A 19,155-nucleotide genomic window follows, 5' to 3' on the forward strand; every position below is an offset into this window, starting at 1 on the left:
GCGAAGCCTGCAGGTTCAGCGACACCGGGTCGTGGTGGAAGATGGCGCCTCCTTCTCTGGAGAGAAGGTCCGCGTCCGCGACAGCTTGATGGGAGGGGACGTTGACAAGTCCAGAAGGTCCGGGAACCAGATCTGCCTCGGCCACGCCGGTGCGACGAGGATCATCCTGCACCGGGACCTCTTGAGCTGGCTGATGAGTCGAAGCAGCAACGGCAACGGAGGGAATGCATACAGGTATAGGCCGTCCCAGGGGAACGAGAACGCATCGCCCATGCTTCTCGGCTGGGGAAACCTGCTGGCGAACCTCTTGCACTTAGAGTTCCAATTTGGGGTTTGCCCCATCGTTGGAAGAGTTGATCCACCTGATCCTGGCGCAGTTCCCACTCGTGACACGCGCGGAGCTCCCTGCTGAGCGAGTCGGCGATGGTGTTGCTTTCTCCTGCCAGGTGGAAGGGAACCAGGAACATCCCCTGGGCGACCGCCCAGTGCCACAGATCCTGTGCCTCCTTGGATAGGGCTGGGGATCTGGTGCCTCCCTGCTTCCGTATGTAAAACATTGTCGTGATGTTGTCCGTGAAGATCCGCACCACCTTGCCCTTGAGCGACGGGAGGAACGATTTGAAAGCCCAGAACACGGCTCGGAGTTCCAGGACGTTGATGTGCAGGAGCCTCTCCTCCGGGAGCCAGAGGCCTCTTGCGTGGAGATCTCCGGTGTGGGCGCCCCAACCTTCCAGGGAGGCCTCCGTCGTCACCGTCTCCTGATACGCCGGCGTCTGTAAGTCCTTGCCCGCCGTGAGGTGCGCTCGAACGCCCCACCACAAAATTGCCCGCCGGAACACCTCGTTGAGGGGGACCCTGTCTTCGAAGGTGCCCGTCGCCTGCATCCAACGGGCGTCGAGAAATTCTTGAAGAGGGCGCATCCGTGGTGTGTTCGACGGCGAGTTCCCTCGTCCTTGAGCGGATGAGCCAGTCGTCCAGGTAGGGGTAGACGTGAATCCCCTGCAGGCGCAGCCACGCTGCCACTGGTGCTAGGCACTTGGTAAAGACCCTGGGGGCCGACTTCAATCCGAACGGCAGTGCTCTGAATTGGTAGTGGCGTCCCTGGACGACGAACCTGAGGAACTTTCGGTGACCTTTGAGGATGGGAACGTGGAAGTAAGCATCCTCCAGGTCCAACGACGATAGAAAGTCGCCTTCCTCCAGCTGTTCCAGTACGTGCTGGAGGGTGACCATCCTGAACTTTTGTTATCTGATGTATTGGTTCAAACGACGAAGGTCCAGGATGGGGCGCCAGCCGCCCGTCTTCTTCCTGACGAGGAAGTACCTTGAGTACACCCCGGAGCCTCTTCGGGACAAGCTCGATGGCGCCTTTCCTGAGCATCGCCCATACTTCCAACAGCAGTTGCGGGACGTGATTTTCCTTCCTGGGCACAGGTGGAACGTGAGGGCACTTCTTCAGGAATTCGATAGAGTGTCCTCTTGCCAGGGTATCCAGCACCCAACGGTCGGTGGAGATGGACTTCCACACGCCGATGAAATTCGTCAGCCGGCCTCCCACCGGGGTGCTTCGGTGGGGGCCCGAGACCACGGCCGGTTCAGTCCTGCTTGGAGGTGGAGGCCTTGCCGCTCTGGCCACCTTGCCGACGGCGGCGAGGCGCTCCCTGCTTGCCGCGACCCCTGTAGGCCTCCTGAGACGAGGAACGTGCCGCCTGGCGGTAGGACGACGAGCCACCGCTGGATCCCTTGGAGGCACCCTGTCTGCCTCCAGAGCTCCGAAAGGGCCGTCGTTGCTGAAGGGCTCCTAGGGCGCGGGCCGTCTCCGTTTTTATGGCTTGGAGGGATTCGTCCACCGCCTTCCCTAACAAGTTGCAAGACCCTGGTCTGGACGTCCTGACGGAAGTCGGTCGCCCGGAGCCAACCCCGTCGTCGTAGGCAAACACCGTTGCCCAGCTGGCGGAACCCGGTATCGGCAATATCGGTTGCCACCGTTATGGCGTGGTCCGACGCCACCTCGCCCTCTTGCAGTATTTCCAGGGCCTCGGACCTTTTGTCGTCCGGCAGGAAGTCCAATATGGGGGCCAGTTTAAACCAGAGCTCCCTGTCGTAACGGGCCACAATCGCCAGGGCGTTGGCCGCTTTGATCGTCGTCGCTGCCGAAATGACCCGCCGCCCCATGGCGTCCAACTTCTTTCCCTCGCCGTCCGGCGGGGAATTCGACGTCGAGGCTCCTGACCCCGCCGCTTTCTTCTTCGCCGCCGCCGAGACGACCGAGTCTGGCGTTGGCTGGGCCCTGAGGCACAGGGGAGCGGTTTCGGGGACCCGGTACTTCTTCTCGTACCGGTCCCGTTTGGCTGGTGCCGTGGAGGGGTTTTTGAGAACCGACAGGCCCTCCTCCCAGATGTCATCGATTAGGGGCACCGCGATGACCATCTTCCTCTTGGCCTCCCGGTGCTGATAGAGGAAACCTTCCTTTTTCTGCTCCTCCGGGCAGAGCTGGAACAATTTGGACGCCCTGGCGATCATGGCGTGGAATGAGCCAATCTCGTCGGGCGGCGAGGCCCGTGCGACGGGAGACCCGTTCCGTCGTCGTCGCCCTCAGAACCCGTCGTCGAGCCCAACGCACCGTCATCTCCCGACTCGTGGGAGGACGAGGAGGGAACTGTAGGCCTTACGGGGGCGAGAGGAGGAGTGGGTTGGGTCCTCCGTCGTTTGTTCTGAGGACTTCCCGACGGGCCAGGTTGCGGGTCCTCCGGCCTGGGCCGCGGGAATCTCGTCCTCATCTCAGAGCAGAAGGACAGGATGGCAGACAAAATGGCCGCCGAGCCATCCTGAGGCCTAGGATCAAGCTGCGCCGGAAGGGAAGGCCGCTCTTCCTCACCATCGTCGTCTTCCTCGGTTATCTCCCGAGGATCTTCCTGACAGGATCGAACCTTCTCGAAAGTCGCCCGTTGGACTTCGAGGTTCCTCACGGCCTCTGTCAGTTCCTCCTCCGAGGCTGACTCCGAGCGAGAGGAGGGCACCGTGCCCCCCCTCGCTTCTTCCATCATGGCGGCCACGACGATGGGCTGAAATGAGGATTCCCTCCTTGGCGGCAGGGAAACTCTAGTCCCGGAGGCAGTCTCCGCTGGCAGTGTCTCTGCCGGCTTGGCAAGAGTCGCCGCGATAGCCTCGATAGAGACCTTTGCCTTCGGGGGAGGGGCGACGCCTCGCTCCCCCTTTTCCGAGATCGGACGGGGCTTCTCCCGAAGCTTACCCGGGGTCTCGGACTTTCTCTTCCCCCAACCAGAGCGTTGGCTCGTGGTTGATGGCGCCGGGGAAGGTGCGCCCTGCCTGGCGACTGAAGAGCCCGACCTTTCGGCGCTCCCGGAGCCAGCGGACTCGCGGCGCTTGGCCTGGTGTTGGGCCCCCGTCGCCGGGGCGCCCGCACAGGACTTAGAAGCCCGCTCGGACCCTTTCTTCTTCTCACCCGTCGAGCCCTTCTCCAACCAGCTTGCGAGACGGGATCGACGGTCCCTCATGGTTCACTCTGACAAGTTCTTGCAGAACTGGCAGTGCTTCTCTACACGAGTCTTGTCCCCATGAAGACAGTAGAGGGATCGCGAATGTTCGTCTTCCTTAAACACATTCTGCAGCCCGCATCCAGGGCAGCTGCGAAACAGCTTGGGTCCGGGTGACGAACTCGCATCCTGGGCCATCTCGAAGTAGGCCGCGAATCTTCTGGAATCCTCCAAGAAGTTGATTCGACGAAATCTTCACCCTTGAGGGGCGTAGGAAAGTCCCGCAATGGGTAGCCGTTAACGGGAGTTGAAACGGTGGAGCTTATGGCTCCATTAACCGAAAAAGTGTGAAAATTCACCTGAAAAAGCGCGAAACACACAGTAAAAGCTCGAGAGCTAAGCACGAGGACTCCCAACACTTGAACGTGCGGTAAAAATCTGAAGATGGCTGCCAGAGGCGGGGCTTAGGTAGAGGGCAGTCAATGGCTGTGGTCAGTATGACGCAGAGATCAGTGATTGGTTACTACTACGAAAGACAGATCAGAAACGAAACTGATACTGATTTTTTCTTTACCGAGGATTCCCAGCCTGACGACAGGGAATATTCATGAGCATGTGAATCCATGCCAGACCCCATGCTGGAGAACAAGGGCATTGCAGGCCACCGAGGTGCTAAGAGGATGAGGCGCAACTGCTGGGATTGCTTGATCTTGCTCACCATCCTGTGTATGAGTGGTATGGGGGGGGGGGAATGCGTATGCTCACATCCCGTCCCAAGGTGTCTGAAGCGCTTCCTAGACTCCAGGACCCATACTGTTGACAAGTCTGGTTGCTCAGTCACAGACAGGCTATGTCCGGGGGACCCAATTTGTTGTAGACTTCCTGGAGGACTCTCCCATTCAGCTGCCACTCGTAATTGTCGGAGCCCAACCGACTGAGCCTGTCCAGCTCTAGATTGGACACTCCCACTGAATGAGGTACGCCTCCTGGCCCCACCATCTGAAGTCCCACTGCAAGGGGGAGGGAATGGGGACCAGAGCCCCCCGATGACCTGTTCCCTGGTCCCGGGAACACACAAAATACAGCTGTAGCCTTCTCATTCGGAGACTGGTGTAGAGGATGGCGAGGAGGCATGCCGCTAGCACTCCCAGCAGGTGTTGGTACCACCAAGCTGTAGTTACTATTCTGCTGACAAAATGAGCTACCAAAGCCTTTTCCTCTGTAGGGAATAACGTCTGCGTATTCCATATCAGTCCCAAGAACACCAGAGTTTGCGTGCGGCAGAGCAGGGTCTTCTGGTGGTTGATCGAAAAGCCCAGCTTGAAGAGTGTAGCCATCAGCCTGTCCGCCGAGGCCATGACTTGCTCCGGAGTTGTGCCTCGGACTAACCAGTCATCGAGGTAGGGCAGACGCTCCGTCCTGAGGAGAGTTGCCACAGCGTTCATGAGTCTTGTGAGCATCCTCAGATTAATTCAAACCAAAGGGTAGTACCTTGTACTGAAAATGCAAACCCATGAGCCTGAACCTGAGGAAGGCCCGATGAGGTTGCACTATGGGGACATGAGTCATTCAGATCCAGGGTGCACGTCCAGTCCCTCCCACAGTGTCTCAGCTTTAAGAGCTGGTGTCACCATTTTGAACTTCTGCAAAGTAAGGTACAGGTTAAGGAAGGAAACATCTAGCAAATCTCGCAGACCGCCTGGTTCTTCTTTTGAATGGCAAAGATGCAGGAGGGGCATCCTCCACCGCCTCGCTTTTCACAAGGGAACGGATCTCCGCCAAGAGTGAGGGTGTTCCAATCTGTGGAGGGGGTGGGGCACAAGGAGGAGGGGATGGAATGGGAAGTCAGAAGCCAGCGGAGACTACCGAGATCACCCATGAGTCCGGCCCTGTCCAAGTAGAATTTCAGGGCACGCCTGAGATCCAGGCAGCACTCTGTGCTTCGTCTTTGGGATCGGGAAAAAACATAGGAAGGACTATCTCCTCGTTCAAGTGGAACGCAGACAGAACCTTGGGCAGAAATGCCGGGTGAGTCCGCATGACTACCTTGTCTTTGTGAAAGGTGGTATATGATTCAGAGGCGACCAGCGCCTGGATCTCGCCGTCTCTACGAGCCGAGATAAAGTTGACTAGTAAGGCCATCTTTATGGTGATTAGCCTGATGTCCACGGACGCCATTGGCTTGAATGTTTTGTGCGCCAGGGCGCCCAAGACCCACACAGGGTGTAGTCTCTTGACGGGCAGGCCCGTTCGATGTTTGACGATAGGGTTGAGAAGAAAATGCACCCTCCGAGTTCCTGTAAGCCCCAATGGCTTCAAGGTATGTGCGGCAGGTGTACTAAAATATGCGCCCAGATGCCTTCGAGCATGGCGCGCTCTACAAATAAATCTCATCAAAATCAAATCAAACCTGCACGCCTGAATGAGCGAGGTGCGCCGAAAAGGAGAGCACGTCGTCCAACGTGTACACCAAGGGGTCGATACCCTTCGAGTCTGCCCAGTGGCAGAATCTGGTCCATTTGCTTTTGTACTGGGCACTGGTAGCTTTGCTACTGGCGCCCAGTATGATCTCCACACTGGCCTCTGAGAGGCTTAGGTGCTGAAGCGTTACCTGCTCAGGAACCATGCTGCGAGGGCTAGTTTACCTGGGGCATGGTGGATGACTCTGCCCCCCTGCTGCGCCAGAAGATGTGCTGGGCCCATCGGAAGGTGAATCGGGGGCACCTCCAAGAGGCTGAGTAGCTCTGAAAACCATGGCCTGGCCAGCCACCATGGAGCTATCAGAATAATGAGTTGGCGAGACTCCTTGATTATGCAAATTACCCTGTGGATCAGGGGAGTGGGTGGCAAGGCGTAGGCTTTCATGCCGGTCCACTGGAGGTGAAATGCGTCACCCAGAGAGCCGGGGCCCTGACCTTGCCAGGATGTGAACTGTGGACACTTCTCGTTGTGCCAGGTGGCAAAGAGATCCACGTGGGGGAGACCCCACCTGTTGAAGATCTCCTGAACAACAAGGTTGTTTAGCTGCCACTCGTAATTGTCCGCTCCCAGCCCGCTGAGCCTGTCCGCTTCCAGATTGGATTCCCCTGGGAGGGTGACTGCCGTGAGGTGAATGAGTAAACGTTTTCTAGGGCCCACTCCCACATGCTGATCGCCAGTCTGCACAGAGGAGGGGATCTGGTGCCTCCCTGCTTGTTGACATAGTACATGCTGTTCGAGTTGTCTGTCTGGATGAGGACAACCTTGCCCCTGAAAAGCGGTAGGAATGCTCTGAGTGCTAGCCAGATGGCGTTCAGCTCCAACCAATTGATGTGGTATTCCTGCTCCTGTCGAGTCCAGGTGCCGTGGACCGAGAGGCCATCCAGGGTGGCTCCCCAGCCCTCGAATGGAGTCTGTGGTGATGGTGGCCTGCGGGGAGGGCGGCCTAAAGGGATTGCCCGTCCATAAATTGCAGTCCCTGGACCACCATGTTTGGTCCGGGTGGAGAGATGGAGGAACGTTGATCATCTCGGATTGAGAGCCCTGCACCAGGTTCCATGAGGCCACGAAGTGCAGTTGAATCCTCCTCATCCTTAGTCTTGTGTGCGGGACGGCTAATAGGACCGCTGCAAGTAGACCCAGGAGCTGTTGGTACCAACATGCCAAGGTCACCTCTCTGCTGAGGAAGTGGGCGGTGGCCCTCTTGATGGCCGAGATTTTGTCCTCCGACGAGAAGACCTTCTCAGAGCATGTGTCCCAGATGAGGTCCAGGAAGGTCGGAGTCTGCGTAGGCTGCAGCTGGGACTTCTTGATTGAGCGAGAAGCCCAGATCGTGCAGTGTGTTCATAAGGGCATGGGAAGAGTGGTGAATCACTTCTGGAGATGTAGCCCTGAGGAGACAGTCATCGAGGTATGGGTAAATGTGGAGGCCCTGCGGTCTCAAGAGGGCAGCCACTGTATTCATTAATCTGGTGAAGACCCTCGGGGCCGAGTTGAGGCCAAACGGAAGGACCTTTATTCTGATGAAACTTGAAGAGGGAAGCCACAAGGGAAGGGTAGCCCATGATCCTGAACCGTAGGAAAGAACGATTGGGCTGCCAAATCGGGACGTGTAAGTACGCGTCCTTCAGATCCAGGGAGCACATCCAGTCTCCCTTGCACAATGTCTCCGCTACAAAAGCTGGCGTAACCATCTTGAATTTTTGTAGGGGTAAGGAGAGGTTGAGGGTGGAAAGTCCCAGCACAACTCCCAGGCCCGCTTGGTTCTTCTTCTGAATGGCGAAAATCCTAGAGTAAAGGCCCAAGCCTCGCTGGGAGGCTAGGACTTCCTCCACTGCCTGCTCCTCCAAAAGAGTTGCTGTCCCAACCTATGGGAGCGGAGGAGAGAGGAGAGGCTGGTATATGGAGGCGGTACCCAGTGGATACTACGGAGACGATCCAGGGGTCCGCAAAATTCTGACACCAGAAATGTACATGGAGGGCAAGTCTGCCCCCCCACGGGAGGCACGTGGACCCGAAGGGGCGTGTCATGCCTTCTTTCCCTGTGTGTCTGTCGCGGAGGAGGGGGACTGGAAAAAACCATTACTTCACCCCCCCCTTTTGTAGCTTGCGCCAGTACCGAGATGGTGAGCGGTCCGGCTGCCTGGATCGCTGTTCCTGGAAGCCGTGGAACCCTCCGTACATACACCCCCATGTCGGAGCACTGCTGTGACTGGGTGTACGACTTGGCCGTTGTCTTTGTCAAGATGGATAAAGACTTGGCCATTTGTGAGCTGTTCTTGTCCAGCTCTTCATCCGTGGTGGAGTGGAAGAGGGCCGCCCCTCGAACGGTAGATCTAATATGCGTTCATGGACGTCCAGGTTGAATTTCGTCGCCCGGAGCCAGGCTGCCCTTCTCATGTCCGTGGCGATACAGATGGCATGACCAGAGGTGTCAATATGGGCCACGGTGGATTCCATGAGGTTGTGCGCTACCAGCTTGGCCTCAGCCAGCCCCGCCTTAAAGCGTAATTGGCTTCGAGTAGTGAGTTCCGGAAGTAAGTCATTGTCGTTGGCCTGACGAAGATGCAACGACGCATTGGAATAGAGTTTAATCCCATATGCCTCCAAGATCTTCTCCTCCTTCTCGACTAGCAGCGCTGCAGAGGAGGCGACTGAGGATGACGACTGAGGCTTGGAGTATAGTGAGGCCGCAGCGATCAGCGAGGAGTGCGGCAGCGGATGGGCCGAGAGCAAGAGTGTAACCCCTCCATATGCTTGTACTTGGCGTCCAGGCGTCGATTGACCGGCTGGGCAGAGTGGGGCTTGAGCCAACCCTTCTTGGCCAGGGAGACTTCTTCGGTTTCTAGAGGAATCCCTGTTTTGAAAGAGGGGCGTCGCGTGAGGACTTCAGCCAGAACCCCACTCTGCCGGCTGCTCAACCACGAGTCCGGGTATGCCCAGGTACTCCGCCAGCCCTGTAAGATGTTCGTGCAAGGCCCTGGCTGAGGATGGCGTGTCAGGATCCTGCTCGTCCGTATACTGTGGATCAGGAGGATCCTGCGGAGGTGGAGTAGCTGGCGCTGGAGGTTGGGGTACAGGGACCCGGGCCGGAGGCTGAGGCGGAACCGACTGTGGAATAGGCTGGGGAGCCGGAGGCAGCGGCTGAGCCGGGGGCACCGGTGGAGGCACTTGTGGTGCCGCTAGCATCATAGGAGGACTTCCCTGATGGCGTCCTTGAGGCTAACCCCCATCCGAGGTGACTTCATGATCCCCTCGAAGAGGTGACAGGGAGTACTGACGGGGTAGCCGGGAGCTGCTGTATACCCTGCCCGTATGGACGCAGTGGGAAGCTGCCCTGCACAAAAGAATGATAGGCTGCAGGCCACGTACCTGGTTGAGGCTAGTCCCACCTTGACACTCGTTCTTCGCCAAACTCCTGGAATGGCGTTGGATGGGTGACTCTGTCTGGAGCGGCAGCCATCTTGTCGAGCAGCCTGACAAGTGCCTGCGACATGTTACTCGGCTCGCTGGGCCCAGCCTCTTCCAAGACTCTTGCGTGTGGATCACGAAGCCTACCCTGCTCCTCGGGCGTAGGCCCAGAAGGTGCAATACCCTCGACCAGGGGTCGGTAGAGCTGTGTTTAGGTACCCCCTCTGACATATTTCCGGTAGTAGGGCATATCCCCTCGGCCATATTGCCGCGTCAAGGGCGAAGCCTCTCAGATGACAATCGGATACAAGAACCATCCGGTCTCTCAACACTACCACTGGAAGGATCCAAGGATCCCTCGACCCGAAGGCCGGTAGCTGCAGCAGCCTCGGTGGAGGCGTCTCCTTTGCGGGGTGCGATGGAAAAAAGCGGCCCTACCTTGGGCCTGGCTCGATGTTTCTGGAGGTCCTCTGGAGGCGGCTTCTGGAAGAGCTCCCTCCACCTGGCTAGTCTGTTCTTCAGCACTTTCGATGACAGCGAGCCACACGCTGTACAAGCTTGCCAACCGTGGTCTGGGCCAAGGCAACTTAGGCAGAGGGCGTGAGCGTCTGAAGTTGGGAAGAGCATGTTGCAGGATGGACACCTGCTGAAACCTGTGGAAGTCAACATGGGCCCGGGAGGAGCGTGACGCCCTAGGACAGAGTACCTGAATGATAAAAAGACAAAGAAGAATTATCTGCTCATGGAATTACATGGCCGAAGCCAAACCCAGGAGTGCTGGTGAATTCGACTGGTGAATTTGGGCTGTTCCCGTCAACGCGGAAAAGGGGACTGAGGTGCGGCACATGAGGGCAGAGTCAGGGCAGGGCACCCCTGCGCGCCTCTAAATTTAAAGGGGAAGACGTTTTTTTCTGGTGAAAAAGATTCCGTCTCCCGCCCCTTGAAAGGGACACCCATACAGTATGGAGGAAAGGGGGCGGGACTTAAGAGTACAGGAGAGATTGCAACAGGATTGTCCAGCTCCTTGCAGATTCAGAAGAGTTTGGCCTTTTTCAAACCTTGTAGTTTGATAGTAGAGCGCTCGCTTTGACATCTGTGCAGAGCCTGTTGATGCAGATTCGAGTCCCGACAGGGCAAAACTCAGCCTTTCATCCTTTTGAGGTCGATAAATGAGCACTATACACCGTGGGTAATAATAAGCAGCGATCAGATATCTGAGGGTTCGTAGTGCTATATAAAAGCTAAATTATTATTAATTATTATTTATTATTATAATTTATCAATCAGTTCAAAAATTGGATTACAATAGGGACCTTGAAGTGGCAGCCTTCATCTGGCAAACACTTAAAAACAGAAAGCGCTGCCAGGTATCCTTTTACTGTGGTGACTTGGGGCCCTAGATGTAGTAAAAAAGTTAAAACAGTAGAGTTACAACAAGTGAAAAGGATCAGAACTTTTTCCCTGCGCCAGCTGCAAAATTTGTTCAAACGGCAGCGGTACAGAGATTTCATTGCTGACCTTCTGGCCGAAAAGCAACACCTGCATCACCTCTTCCGGAAGGGCCCATTCTTTGTATCGTACACTTTCAGAAACCAAGCGTGAAGATTCAGAGTACTGATTTCTGGATGAAGGAGACCCCCCTCTTGCGAGAGCAAGTCCCCTCTTTGGGGGAAGACTTATTGGAGGGTAGATGGCCATTTCAACAAGGTCCGGGTACCATGTTCTCCTGGTCAAATCCGGAGCAATGAGGATCATGGATTTCCAGAAACTCCTGATGACATGAAAAATGACGGGGCCTGGGCGGAAACGCATACAGAAGTTGAAACTCCCAGTCCACCACAAACACGTCTCCTAGAGCTCCTCTTAGATGAAATTCCCTGGAGCAGCACAGGTCGCACTTCGTGTCACTGGTTGCGAATAGATCCACGAGAGGTTTCCTAAAGGGCGAAAATCTCCAGAAGGACCTCCTGAACTAACTCACTTGTGGGAGATCTTGCTCTGCCTGTCGAGAGCGTCCACCACAGTGTTTTCTTCTCCGGCTAGAAGAACTCTCAGCAGAGATTCCTTCTCTTAGTGCCCAAAACCAGAGCTGCATTGCTTCTCTGCACAGAGATAGTGACCCTATATCCCCCCTCTTGTTGAGGTAGTACATGGCCACACTATTGTCCATTATCAGGACATTTTCCCCCTGTACCGAGGACAGAAAGGCCATCAGCGTTCGTCTGACTGCCCTCTGCTGTAAAAGCTTGATGTGAAGCCTGTACTCCGAGAGAGACCAGTGACCGCTGACTGAAAGGTATTTCATGTGGGCTTCCCATCCTGTAAGAGTCATCTGTCACAAATGTCTTCTCTGGGCATGGTTGCCAAACGGGTTCTCCACTCATTCTCCTGGCAGGCCCACCACAGGAGATCCTGGGTGACCTTGTTCGGGACCTGAAGTAGGTCTGTTATTCTGCTGGTGAATTGAGACCACTGGTATCTAAGAGCCATGAGGCCGAGGAACCTTAGGAAGTCTAATGACAGAATATGTTGGGCACCCCCCCTGCTTCAGCCCCCCCCGACCCCCGAGGATGAATCCAGAACCGCTCCAATTAACTGAAGCTTCTGTGAAGGTGTCAAGCAGGACTTCTTGAAGTTCAGGGAGAAACCCAGCTTTTGGAGGAAGTGGCAAGTCTGACTGAGGTGACTGTTCGGGAGAACAAGCCCTGTTCAACCAATCATCCAGGTTGGCGTAGATGTGAATCCCCTCCCTCCTTAGACCTGCTGCCACCAGCGCCATAAGCTTGAAGACCCTCAGGGCAGAGATGAGCCCGAATGGCAGAACCAGGAACGGATGAGAACCACACACTGCAAACATCAGGTACTTTGCATTTCTGATGGAATGGGCACATGAAAGTAAGGATCCTGAAGGTCCAATGACACCAACCAAACCTGGCGTCGAAGGGCCTGACGGATCTGCAAAAGTGTTATCACCTTGAACTTGTCCTTCCTGAGTAAACCTGGCTTTCCAAGACCTGAAAATCTTCTGGCTACTGTTCTGGCTGCCATCGCTCTGGTAACTGAATCTGCTGAGTCTAAAGCAGATTGTAGTGACTTGTACATGGCATCCTTGCCATTCTTCACCAGATTCAAAAAGCTTTCTCTCTCATCGCCATCCTCAGGGATATGTTCCAATGCTAAGGCAATAACATCCCACGAGGTGTGGGTGTACTTGGCCAAGGCACAAGTTGAGGTTGATTGATTTGAGGGCCATATTACTTACACCTAACCCCCCCTGTATCAATTCTCTTGTCATCCCTATCTGGTGGGATAGAGAGGTAGGCCGTAGATCAATAGATGCAGCTCTATATTTCTTTGTGAAGTTCTCATTTACTGCAGGCGTGGAGTCTGGCTTAAGCCAGTTCGCTAATACTCTTGTCCTCATAGTTGTATGAAAGGGCAATATAGGCTCTTGGGAGGGTGGTGGGGGTCCCTTATTAAGGACGTCAGTGAGATCATCCTTTTCTAATATGGCCATCTGTTTCCCCAACCTAGACACTCAAGGGAATTTACTCATCATGGCCCAGTAAGAAGGGTCAGAATGACGCAACACCTCTTGGTTGGCAATGTCAGTTTCCGGCAGTGTCTAGGCCACTTGCCTCCTTTAAATTCTGAACCAGCTTCTTCATTCTGGATTCTTCACAAGCTTAAAAGACTGACGCATCGACCACAGGTTTTGAAATCTTCGAAGGCGAAGTCAGTAACGGCATTGATGTCATCGACGGTCTCACATACTTCGATAGATGCTTCGACAGGGGGGGTGGGGCATTCAACGGCCCAGGTACATGTACCTTATCAGTATTCGAGTAGGAAGACTTTGACTTCTGCCTGTGTTTTGAAGACTCCTTCAACATATGTTGAGGAGACTTACCTCCCGGACTCAATGGCATGCAAGAGGAGGACTCAACAGGTGTCCTGCTGGTTTTATCTGACGAATTGGACTTCTTAGGCGTTATCTTATGCTCTTTTGGAGGGGCACTCTGAGACACCTTTTGAAAGACCTCCAGCATTTTGCCATAAAATCTTTCCTAGTCAGCGGGGGACGGCGACTTGCTCATGAAAGGGACTATTCTGATGGCGGTGATCCTGCTTTGATTTTTTTATGGGAGGATGAGTGTCCAAATCTAGACATCTAGCGCTTTTGGTGTTTGGACTGCTTTTCCTCTAGGGAAATATTCCTAGAGTCATCTGAAAATCTTTTTGAGGGGGTAACAAGGGGATTTTGAGATGGCTTAGATGCCACTAGTTTCCCCTTCCTCTCTCTCAAGGCCTTAACCGTCATTGACTGACAGGAGCGGCAGTCATGAACTCGGTGGTTCACCCGGAGGCACCACAGACTCGATGCAGGTCCGGTATGGACATTTTCACTCCAGTTCATTAAGTTAATTCGGATATAAAGACATCCATCAAACACATACAATACATAACATAAAAATCCTTAGAATACAGCATGTAGATAAATCGATCACAAAAAAATTCATCAGTTCGACAGAAACATCAAGTCCATAAATCTTAAAAATAACAAAATGCAGCATCCTAACCCTTTAAAATCCTCTTCTGTGCGTAGCACCCTTCAGAGAAGACAAAAGGGCCCATGCCGTCAATTCAGATTCCGCCGTCAAACGCAGTGTCAACGCGGGTCTATAGCAGCGTATATCCATGCATTTTTGAAGGTTTATGGTCATTTCATCGAAAACGATTGCAGCTAAATTTTTCCATCTAAAAAATGTCCATCTAATGCATTTTTTTATTTTCTTTTGTTGGGGCCCTGTTTTTTTAACCCTTAAAATACACCTGAACAAAAATTAACCCTTTACCCCCCAAAACATGCATTAGATTGAAATGTTTTAGATGGAAACATTTCGATGGAATTGTTTTAGATGAATTGACTAGATACCATTTTATAAAATCGGCAGGATTGTTCATTTTCTGATGTCCCCATAACCGGAACAAAAATATATAAAGTGGCTCAGATCCGCTCTTGGGGCCCCATACACTGGGCAACTTGGGTCATCAAGATATCCTGGCCACTTTTCAATATTTCCCCTCAACAATAGACAATCAAATCTTGCCCTCATGATGAGCCATCTATGCTGCTTTTTGTGGCCCAAATGAGATACGACTGTATATCGGGTATCCTACTGATGAGCCTGTGTTGGCTTTCATGTGTGACCTGCACTGTAACGTCCACAAGGCCGCCTGGGGCTTCAATACCTTCAACTCTCTCTTCCTAAATATCTTTCCTCTAGAGCTCTCCGCTCATCCACCTCCAACTCCCTCAGGGTCAGTCGCTTCTCCAAACAAAGAGTTGGTGGTAGATCTCTCTCTTCGGCTGGGGCCTCCCTCTGGAACAGCCTCCCTGAAACTTGAGAACCATCTTCGGTTCCGGAAGCACCATAAGACCATACCACCAGGGGGCGCAGAAGCTCGGACACCAGAACCGGCGCCTCCTCAACCCAGGCTGTATCAGTCGAATTAAAACAATATATACAGCAAATAATCATCCTTCTTACCTCCGTTCCTGGTCCTTGAGCCCGGGGGGCTCCTCCGGCGGTGATTTCTTCCAGAATCTGACTCTTTCGCCCAGTCCGGGCTCAGCTCCTCAGTGCGGCCTCCGCAGTACCAGCCGTGGGGACAACCCACCAGCCATATTCGTGCCCGCGCCTCCAGTGGCTATGGCGTGAGGTGCTGCATTTTGCCCCGGGCCCTCTCTGCTGCACCACCGCCCGCCTCCATTCAATCGCGGGCTCCTCCTCGGCAGTTCCTGGCTTGGCCGCGCAGTCTGGCCTCTTCAGCCTCAATCCTCCTGCCTGCAGCGGTGCCGGCGTGCCCTTCGCCTTGGACAGGGACTCCCCTCTGTACTGCGGTGGGTGCTGTTGTCTTCCCCAGGCCGGAATCCCAACGTTCTGCAGCTGTCCTGATTCGGATCCGCTGTCGAGCCACCGCCAGCCTGATTGCTTGGTCCTCAGCGGTTCCCACTCAGCCTCCTCAGCCTCAGTCCCCCGGGACCAACGTGTGCCAGCCCGCCCTCTACCTTGGACTGGAGCTTGGTGCTCCCGGCGTATTGCGGTGAGTGCAGTACATCTTGCCCAGACTGTTGCTCCTGCTTGCTGCGGCGGGTCTTGCCGCCTCTTCCTCACAGCCCAGTCGGATTTCTGCAGTGAGCCTCCACCAAATTTCTCCTCAAAGACCCCATATCGGATAATCCCAGCTGGACCCCTGCGAGGCCTCTCCCCGCTCAGTTCCGACGCGAGCACCCCAGTCCTCGGAGCCTCCTGTGACTTCCCAGATTTTGGCATCACTGCCCGCCCTTCCTCACGACTGTGCGATCCTTGCTACTGTGGGCCCCTCATCGGCAGAATCCCAACTCAGCCCCTATCACAGCCTCTTCCTACGCAGTTCCTGCGCTGCACGCCAGACTTCAGTACCCCGCCGAGCTTCTCCCTGCGCAGGCACTCTGGGCTTCAACTGAGCCACTCCCTGTGCTCTTCCAGTGCTGGCACCCTAACTTCAGTGCCCTTTGGAACCTCTTCCTGCGAAGTTCCTGTGCTGGCACTCTGGTCTTCAGTGCCCACCATCTCTCCTCATCTACTGTCCCCCGACCCTGAGACTCACAGCCCGCCCCCCCGCTACTTGGGCCGCGGCGTCCTTTCCACTACGAGCCTTAGGTAGCCCCTCACCTGCTGACCCCTCTAGCCTTTCTCCTCAATCAGCTCTCCAACTTTTGTGTCCTTCCCCACCTTCCTCTTCACACCTGGGCATCCTTGCTACTGAGGCACTCTCTGCTACCGGCTCCCTGAACCTAAGGTCTCTGCCCGCCTCCTCTACCGACATGTCCACTCCGCAGTGTGCCCCCTCAGCTGATCCCAAATCAGCCCCAGTGTGGCCCCCAGACCTCTTTACTTACCAGCCCCTCATCTACCAGCTCAGTGCCCCACCTCTGCTGCCCAACTCATCTGCCAGCTCTGAGTACTTCTCCTCAGATGAACCCAACTCGATCCCCCTGCCAGCCCCTCATCTGCCAGCTCTCTGGTCCTCACGGAACAGCCCACACGCAAGTCCATTCCGCAGAATGACCCACCTCTGCCGCCACCTCTGAGTGCCCCACTTCAGCTAACCCAACTCTACCTCCCAGTGCGGCCTCCAGACCTCTTACCTACCAGCCCTCATCTGCCAGCTCTCTGGTCCTCACTGTTCTACCCGCCTTCCTATCCCTTGCCCCCTCTATCTACATTCCCTCCTCTGCTACCTGCTCTCCTAACCACCTCTTTATCCCTCTCCTTCCTCTCTCCCCCCCCTTGGTTATGCGTTTGGCCATATCTCCTCCCCACTGTCCTCTTTGCCCTTACCCCCACCCTCCTTCACCTCTCCGCCTCCCCTGTACTCTGTTAGGGAGAATTCTCATTTCATGGCTAATTTCCATTACCTAGTGAGTCCCTCAGCAGCTTTGCGGGATCTCTGGAATTATTTTTTTCCACTTAGACTGAGAGCTTTTCACCACTCTTAATTGTGGACTCTGGAGTACACCACTTCAGTAGCCCCCTTCTTGTGTGTGTCACAGAGCACCTTGCGTGACACAGGGTTGTCGTTCAGACATCCCACCGACTCCATTTCTGAGGCGGCTTCTGTCCCCCAGAAAAGAGTAAAGTTACCATTAACTTTATTTAGTCAAATTCTGTACCTCCTAGAGCATTGTTTTGCTATTTTAACATTGAGACATGGCTGGTGGTAGTGGTATCTACCCTAATTTTCCTACCGCGATTATCTTATATAACCGTGGTAATATTGTAGGCTATTGTATTAGCCTCGAACTTAAACCTGCTTGACCAAATACTTTTTTCTTTTGGCTCCGGTGCAGTTTATTTGCCATTTCTTTTTGTTAAACTCCTTCTTGTGTTTTACTTTGCGCGGCAAACCAGGTTTGCCTTCTTTGTTCACTGTCTTTTGGCGGGCTTCTGCCAAGAATGCCTCCTCAAGGCTCCTGGGTGTCTAGGTGGGCTGAATGTGAGGGAGGGGTGTAGTCACCCCCTGCACAGGGTATCCTACGAAACCCAAGTCCGTCTTTTTCATGATTGGCTGAGGTGGTTGTCCGGGCTGGAAACCCCCCCCTGCTGTGTGATTGACAGCCATGCTGTGTGAATGGGGGATTTTCGCATAAAAGGCAGGTCTCTTGGGCTAGAGGTCAGAGTCGCCACTGGAACTACAAGGAACCGAAGAGAAGTGGAGGAGAGGTTGACTGCTGCAACTATCCCGTCCCGGTGAAGCCCTGCTGCAGTCCTGAGCTATCTACCCTTCAACGACTAAGAGGAGATCCAGTCGGGAGTCTTCTTCCCTTGAGCCTGGTGGGATAACCAGCTCATCATCTTCAGCCAGAAGCCCCCTTCGTGGTCGTAATCGCTGCACACTGCTGTAGTGGTCCGGATAGCCACCTGAAGAGCCTCTCCTGTTTTTAAGGAGCGCACCTTTTATTAACCGTCGCTGCTGCTGCCGGCCTCATCCCTGTGTGGTGTAGACCCCCTTCATCGTCGTCCTTCGTGCCGAAGCCAGGCATCGCGGGTCTGCAGGAAATTATCAGGAACAACTGCCATGGTGTTAGGGAGAATTCTCCTTCTAGGGCTAATTTCCCTCACCTAGTGAGTCCCCCAGCAGCTTTGCTGGATTTCTGGAGTTTATTTTTTCCACCTGGTAACAGTGTACATCCTTTTCCCACTCTTATGTTTGATTTGGCCTATGTGTTTTACTCATTGTGTGATCTTGGGCACTGGAACACACCACTCGAGGTGCCCCTGTTCTTGTATGGGTTACACAGTACCTTTAGTGCAGTAACCCAGAGTTGTCTTTAAGACTTCTCCCTGACTCCATTTCACTGGGGCTGACTACTGTCCCCCAGAGAAAGGTAAAGTTGCCATTTACTTTACATAGTCATTTTTACCACAGACCCAGTACACCCCATCTTACATGGAGTACTGGAAAGGGCTAATCTGTACCCCTTTTCTGTCTGTACCTCCCTGAGCATTGTTTTGCTCTTTTAACATTTAGACTTGGCTGCTGGCAGTGGTATCTACCCTAACTTTTCTACCGCGATTACACTAGATAAACGTGGTAATACTTTTGGCTGTTTTTTCAGCCTTAAGCATAAGCCCGCTTTTTTGGCTCCGGTTGGGTTTATTCGCCATTTCTTTTTGTTAAAGTCCTTGTGTTTTACTTTGCGCGGCAAACTAGGTTCGCCTTCTTTATTCACCGTCTTTTGGCGGGCTTCTGCAGGGAAGCCCTCCTCTTGGCGCCTGGGTGTCTAGGTAGACAATGTGGGGAAAGGGTGTAGTCACCCATGGCACAGGGTATCATAGGAAACCCAAGTCGCACTTTGCCATGATTGGCTGAGGTGGTTGTCCCGACTGGACAACCCCCCTGCAGCGTGATTGACAGCCAGGCTGTGTGAATGGGGGTTTTGTGCATAAAAGGCAGGTCTCTTGGGCTAGAAATAAGAGTCGCCTCTGAAACTACAAGGAACTTGTTGCTGCTGCAACTACCCTGTCCCGGTGAAGCCCTGCTGCAGTCCTAAGCTATCTACCCTTCAACGACTAAGAGGAGATCCAGTCCGGAGTCTTCTTCTCTTGAGCCTGGTGGGGATAACCAGCTCATCTTCAGCCAGAGATCTCTGCTGTGGTCGAAATCGCTGCACACTGCTGTGTAGGTCCGGATAGCCACCTGCCGAGCCTCTCCTGTTTTT

General features: G+C 54.3%; 1 long non-coding RNA gene across 1 annotated transcript in view; it reads right to left on the minus strand.

The window, feature by feature from the left end:
- LOC138488231 (uncharacterized) overlaps positions 1-19,155 on the minus strand; it is a 313,251-nt gene that overhangs the window by 62,928 nt on the left and 231,168 nt on the right. The gene's annotated exons all lie outside the window — the stretch shown is intronic.

This window comes from Ambystoma mexicanum, chromosome 9, assembly GCF_040938575.1.
Source record: "Ambystoma mexicanum isolate Mex_15411 chromosome 9, UKY_AmexF1_1, whole genome shotgun sequence".
Taxonomy (NCBI): Eukaryota; Metazoa; Chordata; class Amphibia; order Caudata; family Ambystomatidae; genus Ambystoma; species Ambystoma mexicanum.